The sequence below is a fragment of the Opisthocomus hoazin genome, chromosome 18, assembly GCF_030867145.1.
Source record: "Opisthocomus hoazin isolate bOpiHoa1 chromosome 18, bOpiHoa1.hap1, whole genome shotgun sequence".
Lineage (NCBI taxonomy): Eukaryota > Metazoa > Chordata > Aves > Opisthocomiformes > Opisthocomidae > Opisthocomus > Opisthocomus hoazin.
The window spans coordinates 15,871,094-15,887,410 of record NC_134431.1 but is presented as its reverse complement, the minus strand read 5'-3'; the positions used below and the strand labels follow the sequence as shown (position 1 = coordinate 15,887,410).

Genomic DNA, 16,317 nt, shown 5'->3' with positions numbered 1-16,317 from the left:
GTGCACTCTACTAGTAGAAGAGCTTGCCATGTTTGAAGCCAATTCCTTCTCTCTTCCTCTCTGCAAGAAATCAAACTGCATTATTCCTCCTGTATTTCAAGTCTTTTATTGCCCAGAACAAATGCTATCTGAATGTCTTGCACACATACACTCCTTCCAATTCTCCATTCATAAGCAGGAGCTAAAATAGCCTATTTTGGAACTCATCTAAGTTAATGAATGTAGCGTTCACCTTGAAGTGTTACATCTGTCAAGGCCAGGTATCTCAGTTTGTCACTTTTCCCTTAGGAACTCCCTATTTCCTTGCCACTACAGGATTTTATATTAATCTCCACATCATGATGAGTATCTGCACTTCCACACAATCTCCAGCAGTTTCTTATTTACAAGTCATCACCTCCACAAGGACAAAACTTTATGCAGCTGCATCTCTTGACTGCTGCTACAGTGCTGTTGCAATTGCACTCAGCTGGGTGACAGTTTCCTTCCCTTTTTCCTGTGCTGTTCTCCAGTGTTCTGGTTCGGCTGCCGCCGGCAACAAAAGCGCCACGCGGCCGCCCCTCCCCCCGCTGGCGTGCGGAGGAGAATGGAAAGAAACAGGTAGAAACTGGTGGGTCGGGATAAGGGCAGTTTAACAGAACAGCAAACGGAGGGAAACAGGAACAACAACGATACAGATAAGGAGAAAACACGACAAAAACAGACCCCCTCTCTCGGACCGCACCGGCACCGCACGCTCCCGAGCCGCGAGTGAGTTCCCGCCACGCCGCCCCCCCCCCCACCGGAACCCAGCGTGACGTCACAGGGTATGGAATACCGGGCTCTGTTTGGCCAGGTGGGGTCAGCCCCCACCCCCCGGCTGTGCCCCTTCCTGGAGTCCGGTGAAAATTAACCCTGTCCTGGCCAAACCCAGGACATCCAGTCAGAGACCTTTAAACCTTCTTCAGCTTTCTTGCTCATCAGCAACAAGTTTCTGACTTACTTTTGTCAAAGTGCTTCATTCTCCTAGACAAGGATGCAACAGCTCAAAACATTAAGAAGTCAGACACACGTATGTCTGAAGACTTCCAGTGCAAGGCTATGAGCAACTGCTCTGCTTGCATAAGGGAAAAGAGCAGAAGTTTCACTTCAAAAACATACAGGCAGTTCAGCCACTAGCAACCATGCTGCCTCAGAATCAAAGGCAGAAACTTAACTAACAATTGGTTCAAGAGTAGCAGCTAGCTGGATTTCTGGGTGAACTAAACAGCAGAATTGATAATATTGTTCTAAATCTGTACTGTAAGTACAAGTCAGTGTACCTACCCCTGCATTACCTTGCCTAGTGGAAGCCAGTCCTTGACTCTGTCAAAAAAAAAAAAAAAAAAAAAAATGCTTGTTCACACCAAAGCTGCTGTCAGTCTTCAGAGTTTGGAGAAACCTTCCAGCCCCACCAGCAAGATATCTGGAAGTCTCTCTTCCAAGGTCTCCAAAGACATCATATCTTTATGGAAAATCTGTCCTTGAGGATGCAACTATGTAAACATTTCAACAGGGACAGAAAGAGGGAAACCAGAGAAAACTATTGCTACAGAAAACAGGAACTCAACATTTCAGGACAACTGCTCACCCCAGAAGCCATCATCACCACACTGGAATGACTCCACCAGCTTGACAAAAAAGAAGTTACATTAGAGGGCTTCTTCAACCCTCCAAGGTACCATACCATGAAGATGCAAGACATTTATGGTTTCAACTGTCCGCAAGTATTGCATCCTTCCAGCAAAACAGCAGCCAGTATTTCCAGAAGAAAACTTGTATATGGACAAGATACAGCCCTCTCACGATCAGCGCTACAATTACCTCATTTTCTCCATATTTTCTTGCATCTCCCCTTTAAGTTTAGTCTCTATTTTTTATTTAAGCTCTTGCAGTAGGACTATCCTACTCTTGCATACAGCTCATGTGATGGGATTCTGTTCTGAAACAGACTTAGATCTACCTTCAACACATTAAAAAAAGAGTAAGTTCAAAACCCACCCCCCTTCAGTTCAAATGCAGAGCACACTTCCTCAGGGTCCCTATCCAACACCTTACATATCAGCTTGCAAGCTCCAGAGATGCTTCATAACAGCAAGTCCAGTATGCTAAAGACTTGTATAGAAGGCACTAAAGAATAAAAATGATCACTTAATCATAACGGACAATGTTTTAAGAGCCTTAAACAAGGTCATACAGATAAATGCCAGTTTCTCCTCTCCCCCCGCCCCTGCACAGTAACAACTGCATTACAAAAGGACTTGTGAAGTGGAACTACATCACACAGCACGGTTTCATTACATAGACAATGCAGCTTTCCTATAACAACACTCCCCAAGGACAAATGAAGTAACTAGAAATGAAGACTTGAGTTAACTGAATGCAAGAGTTATGCTGTGTTCTCCTGATACGCACCTCACACCACACCTTCAGCTCACTGTTATTTGAAAATGAAAGTTCAGTCACACCCCTGTAAATTATATACAAACTTTAAAACTATTACCTAAAGAACAAAATACACATGGAAGTCACTTTAAACAATAGTCGCAAATTCTCCTAAGGAGCTAGGAGCATTTTTAAAAGGATGAAGTAACATATCTTGCATCAGAGTTACACTAGGAATAACTTAACGCTCATATCAGTTTTTACATTCAGCTATTTTATTCACCAGAGATTAACGTGAATTTGCATGTAGCTGAACACACAATTATAACAGCATTTAGCTTTTATGAGTCCAAAATCTAGGATAAAGTCCTGTTCTCTTACTAAAAGCAACAGTGAAATGTTACTTTCAACTAGGTTGAAATGCCGGAAGACATAAACATCCTGTTTGCTTCATATGCAAGATTTGTAATCTGTACTTCCTCCTCCATGTCCATCACGTACCCAAAAGAATTCACTTACACACTAGCAACTAGTTAACAGCTTCTATCAAAATTGCCATTCAAGGAAGGGTCTAATATTCCTGCGTCAGACAGGACTTCAGGAGCTTAGGACCAACTGCCCTCCTGGAAAATCTTTCATAAAGCATAAACATCATATCCTGTTCACATCTCTTAGTCTTGCAGTGTAGAAGAAATACAAAGTACATTTAGATATTTTCTTACTTATGTAGTAATCATTAGGAATGTAACAAACAGTTTTCCATACAGGACTTCACTTGCTTTTGTTTGTAGAGAACACTATTTCAGCAGTAATGGTTTGCTGGTTTACAGGTTAAAATGATCTTAGTGGGCTTGACTTTGACAGCCCTTGCTAACGGGCTGGGCCTGGGTGCTGAGGGCACGGACACCCAGAAAGGTGCTTTGGCCTGGGGATTGCAGCCCAGCTGCACTATGGAAGAGAAAGGTCCATGGAATGTGGAAAGAGAGACAGGCCACTTGGGAAGAGTACAGCAATGTTGTCAGAGCATGCAGGGATGCGACGAGGAAGGCCAAGGCCCACCTGCAATTGAATTTGGCAAGGGACATCGGAAACAACAAGAAGGGCTTCTTCAACTACATCAGTAGCAAACGGAAGACTAGGGACAATGTGGGGCCGCTGCTGAATGAGGTGGGTGTCCTGGTGACAGAGGATGCAGAGAAGGCTGAGTTACTGAATGCCTTCTTTGCTTCAGTCTTCAGTGCCAAGGGAGACCCTCAGGAATCCCAGGCCCTGGAGGAAAAAGAGGAAGCCTACAGAGAGGATGACTTTCCCTTGGTTGAGGATGACTGCGTGAGGGATTGCTTTAGCAATCTGGACGCCCACAAATCCATGGGCCCCGATGGAATGTACCCACGAGTGCTGAGGGAGCTGGCGGATGTCGCTGCTGAGCCACTCTCCATCATCTTTGAAAGGTCCTGGAGACAGGAGAGGTGCCTGAGGACTGGAGAAAAGCCACTGTCACTCCAATCCTCAAAAAGGGCAAGGAGGACCCAGGGAACTACAGGCCGGTCAGCTTCACCTCCATCCCGGGAAAGATGATAGAGCGGCTCATTCTAGGGGTCATCATCAAGCAAGTGGAGGAAAAGAAGGTTATCAGGAGTAGTCAGCATGGATTCACCAAGGGGAAATCATGTCTGACCAATTTGATGGCTTTCTACGATGGCATGACTGGCTGGGTAGATGAGGGGAGAGCAGTGGATGTTGTCTACCTCGACTTCAGCAAGGCTTTCGACACTGTCTCCCATAACATCCTCCTAGGGAAGCTCAGGAAATGTGGGCTGGGTGAGTGGTCGGTGAGGTAGATTGAGAACTGGCTGAATGGCAGAACTCAGAGGGTTGTCATCAGCGGCACCGAGTCTAGCTGGAGGCCTGTAGCAAGTAGTGTCCCCCAGGGGTCAGTACTTGGCCCAGTCTTGTTCAACTTCTTCATCAATGACCTGGATGAAGAGTATTGAGTGTACCCTCATCAAGTTTGCTGATGAGACAAAACTGGGAGGACTGGTGGATACACTAGCAGGCTGTGCTGCCATTCAGCAAGACCTGGACAGGCTGAAGAGTTGGGCAGAGAGGAACCTGATGAAGTTCAACAAGGGCAAGTGCAGGGTCCTGCATCTAAGGAGGAACAACCCCATGCATCAGTACAGGCTTGGGGCAGACCTGCTGGAGAGCAGCTCTGCGGAGAGGGACCTGGGAGTGCTGGGGGACGACAGGTTGACCATGAGCCAGCAGTGTGCCCTGGCTGCCAAAAACATCAATGGGATCCTGGGGTGCATTAAGAGGAGCGTGGCCAGCAGGTAGAGGGAGGTTCTCCTTCCCCTCTACTCTGCCCTAGTGAGGCCCCATCTGGAGCACTGTGTCCAGTTCTGTGATCCCCAGTTCAAGAAAGATGAGGAGCTACTGGAGAGAGTCCAGCCGAGGGCTACAAAGATGATGAGGGGACTGGAGCATCTCTCCTATGAGGAAAGGCTGAGGGAGCTGGGCTTGTTCAGCCTGGAGAAGAGAAGGCTGCGAGGGGACCTCATAAATGCTTATAAATATGTTAAGGGTGGGTGTCAGGAGGACAGGGCCAGACTCTCTCCAGTGGTGCCCAGTGACAGGACAAGGGGCAATGGGCACAAACTGAAGCACAGGAAGTTCCATCTGAACATGAGGAAGAACTTCTTCACTCTGAGGGTGACGGAGCACTGGAACAGGCTGCCTGTGGAGGCTGTGGAGTCTCCTTCTCTGGAGATATTCAAGACCCGCCTAGACACGGTCCTGTGCAGCCTGCTGTAGGTGATCCTTTGGCAGGGGGCTTGGACTTGATGACCCACAGAGGTCCCTTTCAACCCCTACCATTCTGTGATTTATGACCAAAAAGAGACTGTACATAGATCCTTTTGTAAATAACAGGAAAAAGCTGCAAGTGGAGGCATCTTAAGTGAACTGGAAATTTGTAATTTAATGATGACAACACACCCCTGACCACAAGCTGCCCAGATTTTGTGGTTTACAAGATAAGTGACAAAGCTCACCTATTTCCTCATATTTCAAGGCTATGGATTGGTATATACTAATTGGATTTATTATGGGATTTGATTTATTACAGAATTTGTGTGCATGAATAAAAACTACCACATATATTTTTATTTTTTTAATAGACTGATTTCCCTACAGAAGAGATGCTATTTTTGAAACTCAAACTGAAAGACAACAGACGAAAACATCCAAAGAAAGTATAAAACCCATCTCAACAGTACAACCTCATCACTGGTTGGTAAATCTAATACTACAGGCTGTATTATCTTATATTTTGCTCTGAGAAATTCTCTGTACAAGGTTGTCCAGAATATTCACAATACTATTTTACTCTTTAAAATTAAACTGAGTGCTAAAACAATTAACAGAAAACAACGAAGCTTAACATAATTTATTGAAGTAAGTCTTGAAGCAGTTATTTGGGCAGAAGCTAGTTTTTCTAGTCATTTTGCTTATTCACATGCCAACGCCTAGAATATACAAAACCAGACTAGCAAGAGTTAAGCTAAGCATAGCATGCAAGTCAAAGACTTGTAAGAGCTTCTGATATCTTCTAATCAAAGGACTACCATTGGGGTTCCTCTGAAATAAGCTCTGCACCTTAGTGATGTTGTAAAGCCACCCATAAACAGGTTAAACAAGACATTGTGCTGTCCAATAACACAATTTAGAAATGCAGATACCAATGTCGAAATAAGACTGCCATGCTGGTCCCAAGCAAGTAACCCCAAAACCTGAACAGGTAAGGGACAGAAATACAACTAGTAGCCACACAGGCACATAGTCTGTTCTGTACTTTTGTTATTAAAAGGTCCGACTGGTGCTGCACAACTAGTCAAAAGCATGTTACTCATTAAAACTCCATTAAATTCTCACAATTTGTCAGTAAAGGTTCACACATTCCTGTGTGGCTGATGACTATGGACAGTCCTTTTCTTAAAGGACGTGAGGATGTTTCGCAAAAGACGAAACAAAGCATGCAGTTGCAATAAATACTGCGGAAACACAAGAAAATACCTGCGCCACGTCCATAGCACACCTTGAAACAGGTTGTACAGAGAGGGGGGAATTGCTAAGACTGACACACTGCTTTCCAGAAGCACATCTGTCACAGACAGAGAGAACAAACAGGAAGGGCTGTTCCTAAACACACACAGCACACCAACGGTCACAACATGTACTAAGACAGATCCCGAGCAGCTCCCTCTCAGGGGAAAACATGCTCCTCTCAGCGATCCTTACAGCCTTGATGCAGAGAATGTAACTATTCATACCACCTACACTATGGTGACAGCTAAGGTCCCATGACGAAGGAAGAACAAAGTCGTACCGTACCCGTCAATCACTGGTTATGAATAATGTCAAAGTGTTCTGTCACGCACTGCGCTGAACCTGAAACTCGACGGAAACTCTTACCAGGTGATCTGGCTTCCCGTAACACGCTTTGTCTTCAAAAGCTTAACTCTGTGCAGATCGGAGGGTCCCATTCAAGCTCACAGACCCCAACAGTAGGAGGTACAGGGAACTCTTTTCCAGAGGTACAGTACCAATAAGACCAGTCCCAGACTTTGCACAGTTCCCACCTATTTTAAACCATTTCCTCCCACTTGAATTTATTTTTAAAACCAGGATAACAAAAATGCAAGACCTTGCAAATCACTTTATAAAGTATCCAATTTGCTCAAGGCATTCTGTGACATGCATGTGAGCATCAACACGAGGAGAGATGCAGGCACTCCTTGCAAAGAGAGGTTCCACCTTCACAGCATCTCTCTGAAGCCAAAGGTGCCGAGATCCACTGGCTGCTGAGTGGTCGAAAGCTGCTCTCTGGCACCTGTACTCTCCACTCCTATATGCCAGATGAGGCTGTGGAGACCACCTGTAGCAGTTGTCCAGAACATCATTTTGCTTGCTTACAGCTCTACCAAGTAGTACAAGTTGAAATTTTCTACGCCATTTATCTGGATAAGCTAGTAATCCCTCAAGTCTGTCACCATGTATGCTTGCTCCTTCTCAAATTCCATTCCTCAACAGCAAAAAATTTAAAAACAGCTTATGTCTGTGTCGCCAAGATCCTGGATCCTAGGAACTTCTACCCCAATTCAAGAACTCCAAATACGAGTACCTGTCCAAAACAACCTGTAAGAGTTTAAACATGCAATTACTATGACTTAGTTAATTCAAGATAACTAGTTACTTATCAACTTGTTCTCCATGTTAATCCTCAAGAAAGACCCAGCTGGTTAACCAAAAGTTACCCCTCCTTGAAGCAACATTTACATTTCTGTAGAAAGGTAAGCAGTTACAGCTGGAGTAGCTAATCTGACTGGAATGCAGTCCAGCAAGCTCAGTTTTGAAGTCTGGCTGGCTGACTACAGCTGCAGTGTCTTACTCCTCCAGACCTGAAGCTGAAATTTCACTCCACGCGGCAATTCTGGAAAGGTACTGCTTTGTTGACACCACTCTAGTACCTTGACAAATCCTATTTTTTTCACTCTTAAAGCACATGTTCTAGCTCTATGAGATACATACAAAACACTACGTTATGTTCGTTACACAGACATTGAATCTACTTGAGAGATCAAGGAGCATTTAAGTAAAACCAAGTACAGAAACAGTAAGCAGTCATAAAAATAAACACAGACATTTGCCAGCATGAGCAGGTAGGCTGTCAGCAGTTCAATACACTGGAATTAGCGTGCCACCAAAGAATTAATGAACTAGCACATTCATCAGCTTTTTCACACGCCTAGCAAGGTTTTGCTGGATGTGCACTTCCACAGCAAATTTTTAAACCAAATTAAGTTTATTAACTTCAAAGCAGAACACTTGCAAGCAAGGTGCAAGGGGGGAGAAAGTCAAATGAGGCTTTCCTCACAAAAAAAAAAAAAAAGGGAACTTTCTGTCAAATCTCATGTGATAAAATACGGCCCAAGTATTGCCACAAGAGGAGGAAGAGAAAAGGCAAATCCCATGCACTCTGAAAAGACACTCAGTTTTCAGGTTTTTGCTTTTCTTTAATGGATCAGAAGGGCACAAGCTCACTTTAATAGAAATAATATGGACAGAATTTAAAAATAGCTTGATACAAAGCAAGAATCATTCCATGCCCCGCTTAATCCACCTAACATCATGCGTTAATAGAGAGCAACATTTTCATTAGTCTGATGAAATCCTGGGTTCAGGATGCACCTTCTGTCTAGAAAGAGATGCCAAAAGAGCCAGCAGAAGCTCAAAACATACACACCCTTCATACTGACACTAAAAATAATAAATAAATAAAAGGAGAACAAAAAACCCCAGCGGTCCTACAACATCACCAGTGGAAAAAGAGCCAATCCCGCCTTCTCTTGAGTGGCCAGTTGAAATAAAACATAGCTGTAGTACTTCAAGGGACAGAAATAAATAGCTTGAACTAGAAGATAAATATTCATGTGTTTTTGCTTCATACACATCTCCTGAAAGCATCAAACTGCAGTGTTTCATCTCCAAATGAAAGCTTCGGCAAGGATGAATCTTAATTGACTCATGAAATTGGGCTACCGACAACACTGGATTTAAAGCACCTACAAAAATTAGCCAAGAAGTCAATTTAATTGGCAATTTAGATACCTGCTGTAATTGTTACGCACTTAAAATCTCTTCAACCAGAGAACAGCTATACAGATGGCAGAATCAAGAAGAGGATTTTATTTACCAAGTTAGATTTGTTTCTTATTCCAAAATTTGAAGGTAATAGCATCTTCCATCAAGATGTCTTGGCAAGGTGAAACCCACTCTGCATCCACAGTACAAGAAGGGCAACTTTCTTCTCAAGTCTGTTAAAGTGCAGAGAGGTTGAGCAAAGAGGATCAGCTAATACCTGGTCAACTGTCACTTTTCCATTTCTTTGAAGACTGCAGATCAATGTAGCTGGCAGTTATTAAATGCCCTGGGGACAGCTGAGGACATGTGTCTGGGTCCTGCTGGGACAGAGTTAATTTCCTTCCTCGCAGCCCGTATGATGCTGTGCTTTGGATTTGTGACCAAGGCGGTGTGGATAACACACCCATGTTTTACTGCTGAGGAGCACCTGCACAGCACCAAGGCTTTCTCCCATTCTCACTCTGCCTCCACAGCAAGTAAGCTGGGAGTAGACAGGAGGCTGGGAGGCAACAGCCAGGACAGCAGATCCGAACGGACCCGAACTGACGAAAAGGTTATTCCCTACCAGCAATCACACTCAGCAATAAACTGCAGGGGAGTTTTGCAGGGATTGATGTTGCTCAGGAACTGGCTGGGCATGGGGCAGCAGATAGTGAGGAACTGCTTTTGCATCTCTTCGTTTTCTTTATGTCTATTTGGCTTATTCCCCCGCCTTTACTTATTAAAGTGTCTTTGTCTCTACCCTCAAGTTTTCTCACTTTTGCCCTTCCAATTCTCTCCCACATCCCATGGAGGGGGGGGGGGAGCTGTGAGGGGCTCAACACACAACGGAACCAAAGCAGCAAAGCATCCAGAGCTGACAGTTTAGCTGAACTTCATTTTAAAGCACTTAAAACAATGGTGGCAGCAAACTGAACATCTGAAAACCTAGCTTTGAACACATGAGCCAGACAGATTTATGGCAGACAGAATCACGTTCTGCTCTCTTGGGAATACAGATTTTTGGTGATACTTCACAGAAATTGGAGCCAATTCAAATGCTAGAAGTCTGGTTTGCAACTGAGTTCAGGCTACAAAATTTGTTTCTGCATCAGAACAAACCACAGTAATTGTCCCATGCACCGAGTAGTGCCCCCAGCACAGACCTACAGCGCTGCTATCAGAATCATTATTTATTGAACATGAAAATTGTAAAGATGAAACTGGACAGAAAATACTCTCACAGTATGGCGCTCAGTTCCCTACAGAACTGATGGCTATCCCCAGTTTCACTTCAGCTAAACATTCCGTTCTACAGCCAAGGATACTGGCTCACAGGACTTCTACCAAACCTAAAAAACAAACAAAAAGACCAAGGAAACTCAATTCCAGCAGGTTAATATTTTCTGACGCAAAACACTTCACTGAAATTCCTACACAATTCTGTAAACGTTCTCCTTTTTTAACACTACATCAGTATCTGAGTCATTTTTCCACCTGAGAGCATCTGGTACAGGACTCTCTAGACTTTGCAGCCCCCCCTTGGAAACGATTTCATTGCCCACAATTGTAAAATATCACAAAAGTCTGTTTTATGTGCCTTGGTGGTTATGTGGTTTGATCATGAATGATAAACCAGCTCATTCCCAGCCACACTGTTAAAAAAAAGTAATTCAATCCTGTATTGCAAAACTAGTTACTTCTTAATAGTTTCCTGAGGATTTGTTTTATCTCATTTGTAAGAGACAAGGTGGGAAGTAATCAATAACTCCAAGGACAGTGACTTTGGACACAAGTGTTAGTAGATATGTAATTAATAATTTATGAACACTTCTCTTTGAACCAAAACTTACTTTGAAGATAAAATTAAGTATGCTTGAATATTTCTCATCATAACATAACGACCCCTAAAAATCGATCACTTAAGTTTATGAATGTGAAGACAAATACAGCATATAACATCACTGGAGAAACCCTCTAGAACAGTAAAAAGAGTTACAGGTTTAGTTTACAGATCTTCCTACTCAAAGGCATTTTTTAAGCTTTGTCTCTGTGGGCCAATTCTCTCCAGGCAGGCGCAGTGTTACATTTATTCTGTATGAGGTACCTTACAAATCGTTTTCATGGAGACTCTTAAGCAGTTATGATAGCAATCATACCGCAAACAAAGCGGGAGGACAACAGCTGACTAACCTAGTGCAAATCCCTACACCGTAAGAAACCGTATTTTTATGCCTACCAACGATTCCTCACACACTCAAATTCTGCAGCACGAGCTCATGCACGCCGCTAGCAGACTACTTGTTAAGGAGTTTTAAGTTGATACCAAAAATCTGCAATAGCTTTAGAAAGTCAGAGTTTCTGCTATGGTTGAATTTCCTTTAAAGCTACATTTATAGTAAATACCTAATGGATTCTAGTATAAGCATGTTACCATGTTTGCTGTTGCCTAGAGATTAAAAAAAAAAAAAGATAAACTTTGAATTCTCAAGACAGGACAAATATCTCTAAATAGAGTTCAGTTTTAATAAAGTATCCACCTAGCTATCTGTTCAGTAACATTAACCCACTTGGATAATAAAACGGTTGCCCAGCACTTAGAACTATGTTTAAGACAAAATAAGACCACATAAATGAAATTACTTGCATCTCTAAAGATAGGTAGCATTTCTGTTTCACTATTAAACAACTGTTCAACAGTTTCATTGACATTGTGCAAAACCTAGAAGGAACACAGGCACAGAGAACAAGTTCTGTTCTTCTAACCAAGTTCTCATTTCATCCAGTAAACAAACATGCTGCTGAACAGACCATTACAAACAGCCTGGCGAGCCAACTTCTCCGTAGCCTTAACGTGTACCTGTTTTATAGTTGAGAGTTATTAACAGGATTTTCGTTCTCGCTTTATTGCACTGACACATTGTGTCACATTCAGTAGCTGAAGTGAACCACAGACACCTCAGAATTCAAATCCTTACCATCTTCAAACTTTCCATACCATCACTACTTTTGAACTATCACTAGAACCAAAACTCAGTGAGAAGTATTAACAGATTCTTTTAAGCACCCTAAAAAAGACACGACTCGAGTAAAAATAATGAGAGCAAAAATATACTGAGGTTATCCATTCATGAAAACACATTTCTTGACAAGTACCAGAAGCAGGCAAACTTCTTGGTAATAGCCCAGAGGTTCGCAGCAGCCCAAGAGCCACAGCCCCTATCTCAGGTAAAACGCTGAACAGGACAGCAACGGAATGGAACTCAAAAGTAACGCCACAGATCAAGGTTTCCATTCAGCCTAATGCCAAGCACAGACCTTAAAGTGTATATTGCTCTGTTGAACACCTAAGTTTTGGACTATAAAACCAAGAGGGCCAAGATTAAAAGGTCCAGACGTATTCCTGTAGCTGCAGGCACAATTCACCTTTTGTGCACGCTCCCGCCAGATTTATAAACAATCACAGGAAGACAACTCTATCCAGCCTCCTGCATTCTCTGAATGGAGGGCTGCTGTAACGCACTAAAAATCTGTCTCATTAAATTACATGCATAATAAAATATGCTGAAATAATCTAAAGGATCTGTCTAGACCAGCAAATGAATTTCCAATTGTAACTGTAATAAAAAAAAGTTTAAGTAAGCTTAGTCTATTCTTGTAAATTATTGATCCTGAAAATTAAGTCATTATCTTTGTGCACCGAATCAACAACAAATTTTTGAAGAGTTTAACTGAAAGTAATGGTAAGCCACACTTGACAAATTCTAATTGCTTACTGCTCTCATGCAATTTGTTACTACAAGCCTTTCAGAACACAAAGTAAATAATTACATCATCACACATTCTTCTGCACAGTAATTATTAAGAATTTGAGGACTGAAATCATATATTCTTTCATTCCAAGACCTATAGTGGTCTATTCCATAAAATAATAAAAACCAGAAAAGAATCGATACAACGCATAACCTATATTTTTTTGCAACAGGAAACATCTCAAAGTCCTGTGTCTTCCAAAGCAGCAGATACAGAGTGACCTCCTTTTCCACTGCTCTCACTTCCCAATCTATTCAGCGAGGTGAAGATGCCCCTGTGATCAGTTACATATTCAAACTCAACAAAAACATTCAAGCTGTTGAGCACTCCATATTTAACATATATTCTCTGCACACCTGATTTTGCACATTTTTTACAAAAAAATACAAGAGAACCAAATATTTTAGCTATTTCACAGAGAACAGACTAAACGCTAAGCATTTTCAAACATCATATTAGCGTCAAATGCAGACATTTCTTGTATCTTCGTGACTTGGGTGACAAAACTTATGCTGAGTGAAAGACTAGAAAAAATGCCAACTTGTAAATGGAAGTTACAGTTATCAAGTAGCATGATGTAACACTGCATTGTTCAAGGACAAGTTGCTCCAAATGCCAAAGCTAATGAATTATCTGCTTAAAAATTCAGTGTACTTGTGTGCAAATTTTGCTTTCAAACAACAACAACAAAAAAATCATCTGACTGGCACTACAAACAGTGGTTTAAAAATACAGCCGTATCAAAGCAAAAAAGCCTGACTGGTATGTTTTCCAGCCAACACTAAAATAACAGAAAGCTAAGCTTTCCACCTTTGTTCTGGGTCAGCATGTGTGAACTTCACACAGTAGAATTCACAGGAAGAAAGACTGAAAGAAATACCGGTTTCAATCATAAGACCTGTCAGCTTAAGCAAGTACTTATCACAGAATGTAGTAACAGTATTAAAATTGATTTAAAGAAACCATCCAGCAGTGAAAATCACCCTCCAAGGTCACTTACCAAATCAAGTACATTTGCATAGATGTTAGCAAACAAATGACTACACACACCGCACTGTTTTTCAGTCTTGCATCAACTGAAACCTTTAACCTATCTAGTGTTCAGCTACTTGCAGGCATAGAATTTGGTGTCTAATCATCATTTTCTATCTTGAACAATTTTGTCTCCTGTTGATAAGATTATATTGGCATGGCTGAAGAGCTAGTTTTGGAGAAAAATGGTGTATTTATTCCTGGACAGCAGATGTCTCCGTGTTTCCTTTCGAGCGCTCCCCAAGCTTACAAGTTCATCACGAGGTGCTGTCGGTTCAGGAAAGCAACACTAAGAATCACTCCTGACCTCATCCTAGATTGCCCTCAACTTTCTGTCACGTGGTCAAATATTTCTATGACTTGACAACTATTTTAAGAAAAGCCGTGTTTACAGTAACTGAAAACCCAGGGGGTCACTCAGGGCAAAAACCACTGCTCGGAATTTCTTGCTTCCATGCTAGTCTAGCCAGTTCTCCTACTTCCATCCCACAGCGCACTGCTTTACGTTTGGAAGTTACCCAAGTCGCTGCTTCCAGAAATTGCCCCAAGGTCCTAGAAGTCCCAGAGCACACTGGTATAAAGTTTGTGAAGGTGATACATACATAGCTGCCCCCAAACGTCAACGTGAGCGTGGAGTTACTGAACTTTGGAGGGTGAAGCTGGAATGCAACAAATGTATTTTTTCTTGCATAAGCTTGAAAAAAGGAAACCCTATGAGAAGAGTGGTACAGTAATGTTGATCTACACTGCAAATCCACGTCTCCTTTTCTTTTTTGAAAGCTGAAATGAAGCCTATGTATTTTAACCAAGAAAATTCACAGTAAATGAAAGGAATATCTGCTTGCATTGAGCATGCTTTGGCAGATACTTCTGAGGGGACACACAAGGCTACGGCAGACACAAAAAACAGAAGGTCATTTCAAACCCACACCTGAACTTCTCGCCTGCAAGTGCTGAACAGTTACAAATTGCTTCTGAAAGAAGTCCTGAATCCAAACATACAGACAGCACAAACATGATTAATATCCAGATTTGAAAGAACGGCACCATAATTTATACCTTTGTTACCATGCAGAAGTTCTGGTGGCATGTTATTTAAAAAAAAGCCTTTTTTCCTGCTATTTTTCCCATCTTGCTTGCCTCCCTTTCAAGAGCTCTGTAAGAGAAACATTGAGTAGGTAACTGAAGAAAAAAAAAAAAAAGAAAAAAAAACTGAAATAAGCCCTAACTGCTCCCTGTGCTTCAGCTGTGGCCTAGCAGGCGCCGGGAGGCTCCCGCACCGCGCTGGAGCCGAGCTCAACGCGTTCATCTCGGCAGCTGGGCGTCGCAGGCGGCTTTGCTGAGCCACCCGGTTCCAAAGCAACCAGGAAAATATCTCAAGAAATGACAAAAATCCCTCCGCTGGGACCGGCGGGGCCCCCCCGACCCGCCACCCGCGCCCCGCACGGCCTCCAGCCCCCGGCCCCGCCGCAGAGCCCCGGGCAGCGTCGCCTCAGCCCGACCCGCGCCCGGGCCTACGCCTCGCGGCTCCCTGAGGTAACGACAGCGCGAGGCGAGGGCTCCCGCGTCCACAGGCCCCGCGGCGCTCAGGAGAGCCGGCAGCGGCCCACCGGGGGGGGAGACCCCAGCGCCGGGCTGGGCCGGGCTGCGCCAGGCCCGGGCGGGGCCGGGGGAGGCGTTCCCGCCCTGCCCTCAGCGGGGTCGCCGCGGCGGCAGGTGGAGGGAGCCGAGCCCCCAGAGGGGAGGGGAGGGCAGAGAGGGGCGGCGCGCCCCGGGGCCGGCATGGCGCCATTACCTGACACCGCGCTCCCGCGACGGCCCCGCCGCAACACCCCCGCCCCCCCCCCCGCCGCTCCCGGCACCGCTGACACCGAGGCGGAAGTGCGGCCCTCGCGGCGGCGGAGTGACGCGCCCGTCCACCAGTCGTAGGGCGCGGCCTCGCCCCGCCGTCGCAGAAGCGACGAATCAGCTTCCTCGCCCACCCGCGCAGAGGCGGGGGGGATGCTAATGAGGTGCCGAGCCTCGCAGCCGAGGGCCGCACCACCGCTGAGGAGACTGCTGGCCAATGGCTCGCCGGAGGGGCGGGCCTATGCAGATTAAGGCGGCACCGGCATCCCCTGCTGCGCCGGACTGCCTCACCTGGCGCGTTTCGGAGGGGACGGAGCAGCTTATGCTGCACAAACGCACACAGTCGTGCTGCACCCACAGCGTCTGGATGTGCTTTGTGGGGTGGTTTCTTCGTGAGCCAGCTGCGGAGCGGCACCTGGGATCACCATAAACTCTGTAGGACAACGTGTCCTCCTCACTGCCGGGTGGGAAGAGCGATAGGTTTTTGTTGTTCGGTATTGTCCAAGCTGGGGTGGGGTGCGTGGGGCTGGACCCTGCAGG

General features: G+C 44.3%; 1 protein-coding gene across 3 annotated transcripts in view; it reads right to left on the bottom strand.

The window, feature by feature from the left end:
* The window catches only part of OSBPL2 (oxysterol binding protein like 2), a 41,477-nt gene extending 25,700 nt beyond the window's left edge, over positions 1 to 15,777 (bottom strand). The window contains exons 1-2 of one of the 3 annotated variants that reach the window (XM_075438520.1): positions 15,725 to 15,777; positions 14,989 to 15,085 (exon numbers count right to left, since the gene is read on the bottom strand). The gene's annotated coding sequence lies outside the window, so the exon portion shown is untranslated. Of the gene's footprint in view, positions 1 to 14,988; positions 15,086 to 15,447; positions 15,558 to 15,724 lie in introns of those variants that run through there. The other 2 variants (XM_075438521.1, XM_075438522.1) reach the window with 2 other exon arrangements.
* Positions 15,778 to 16,317: the final 540 nt, after the last annotated feature.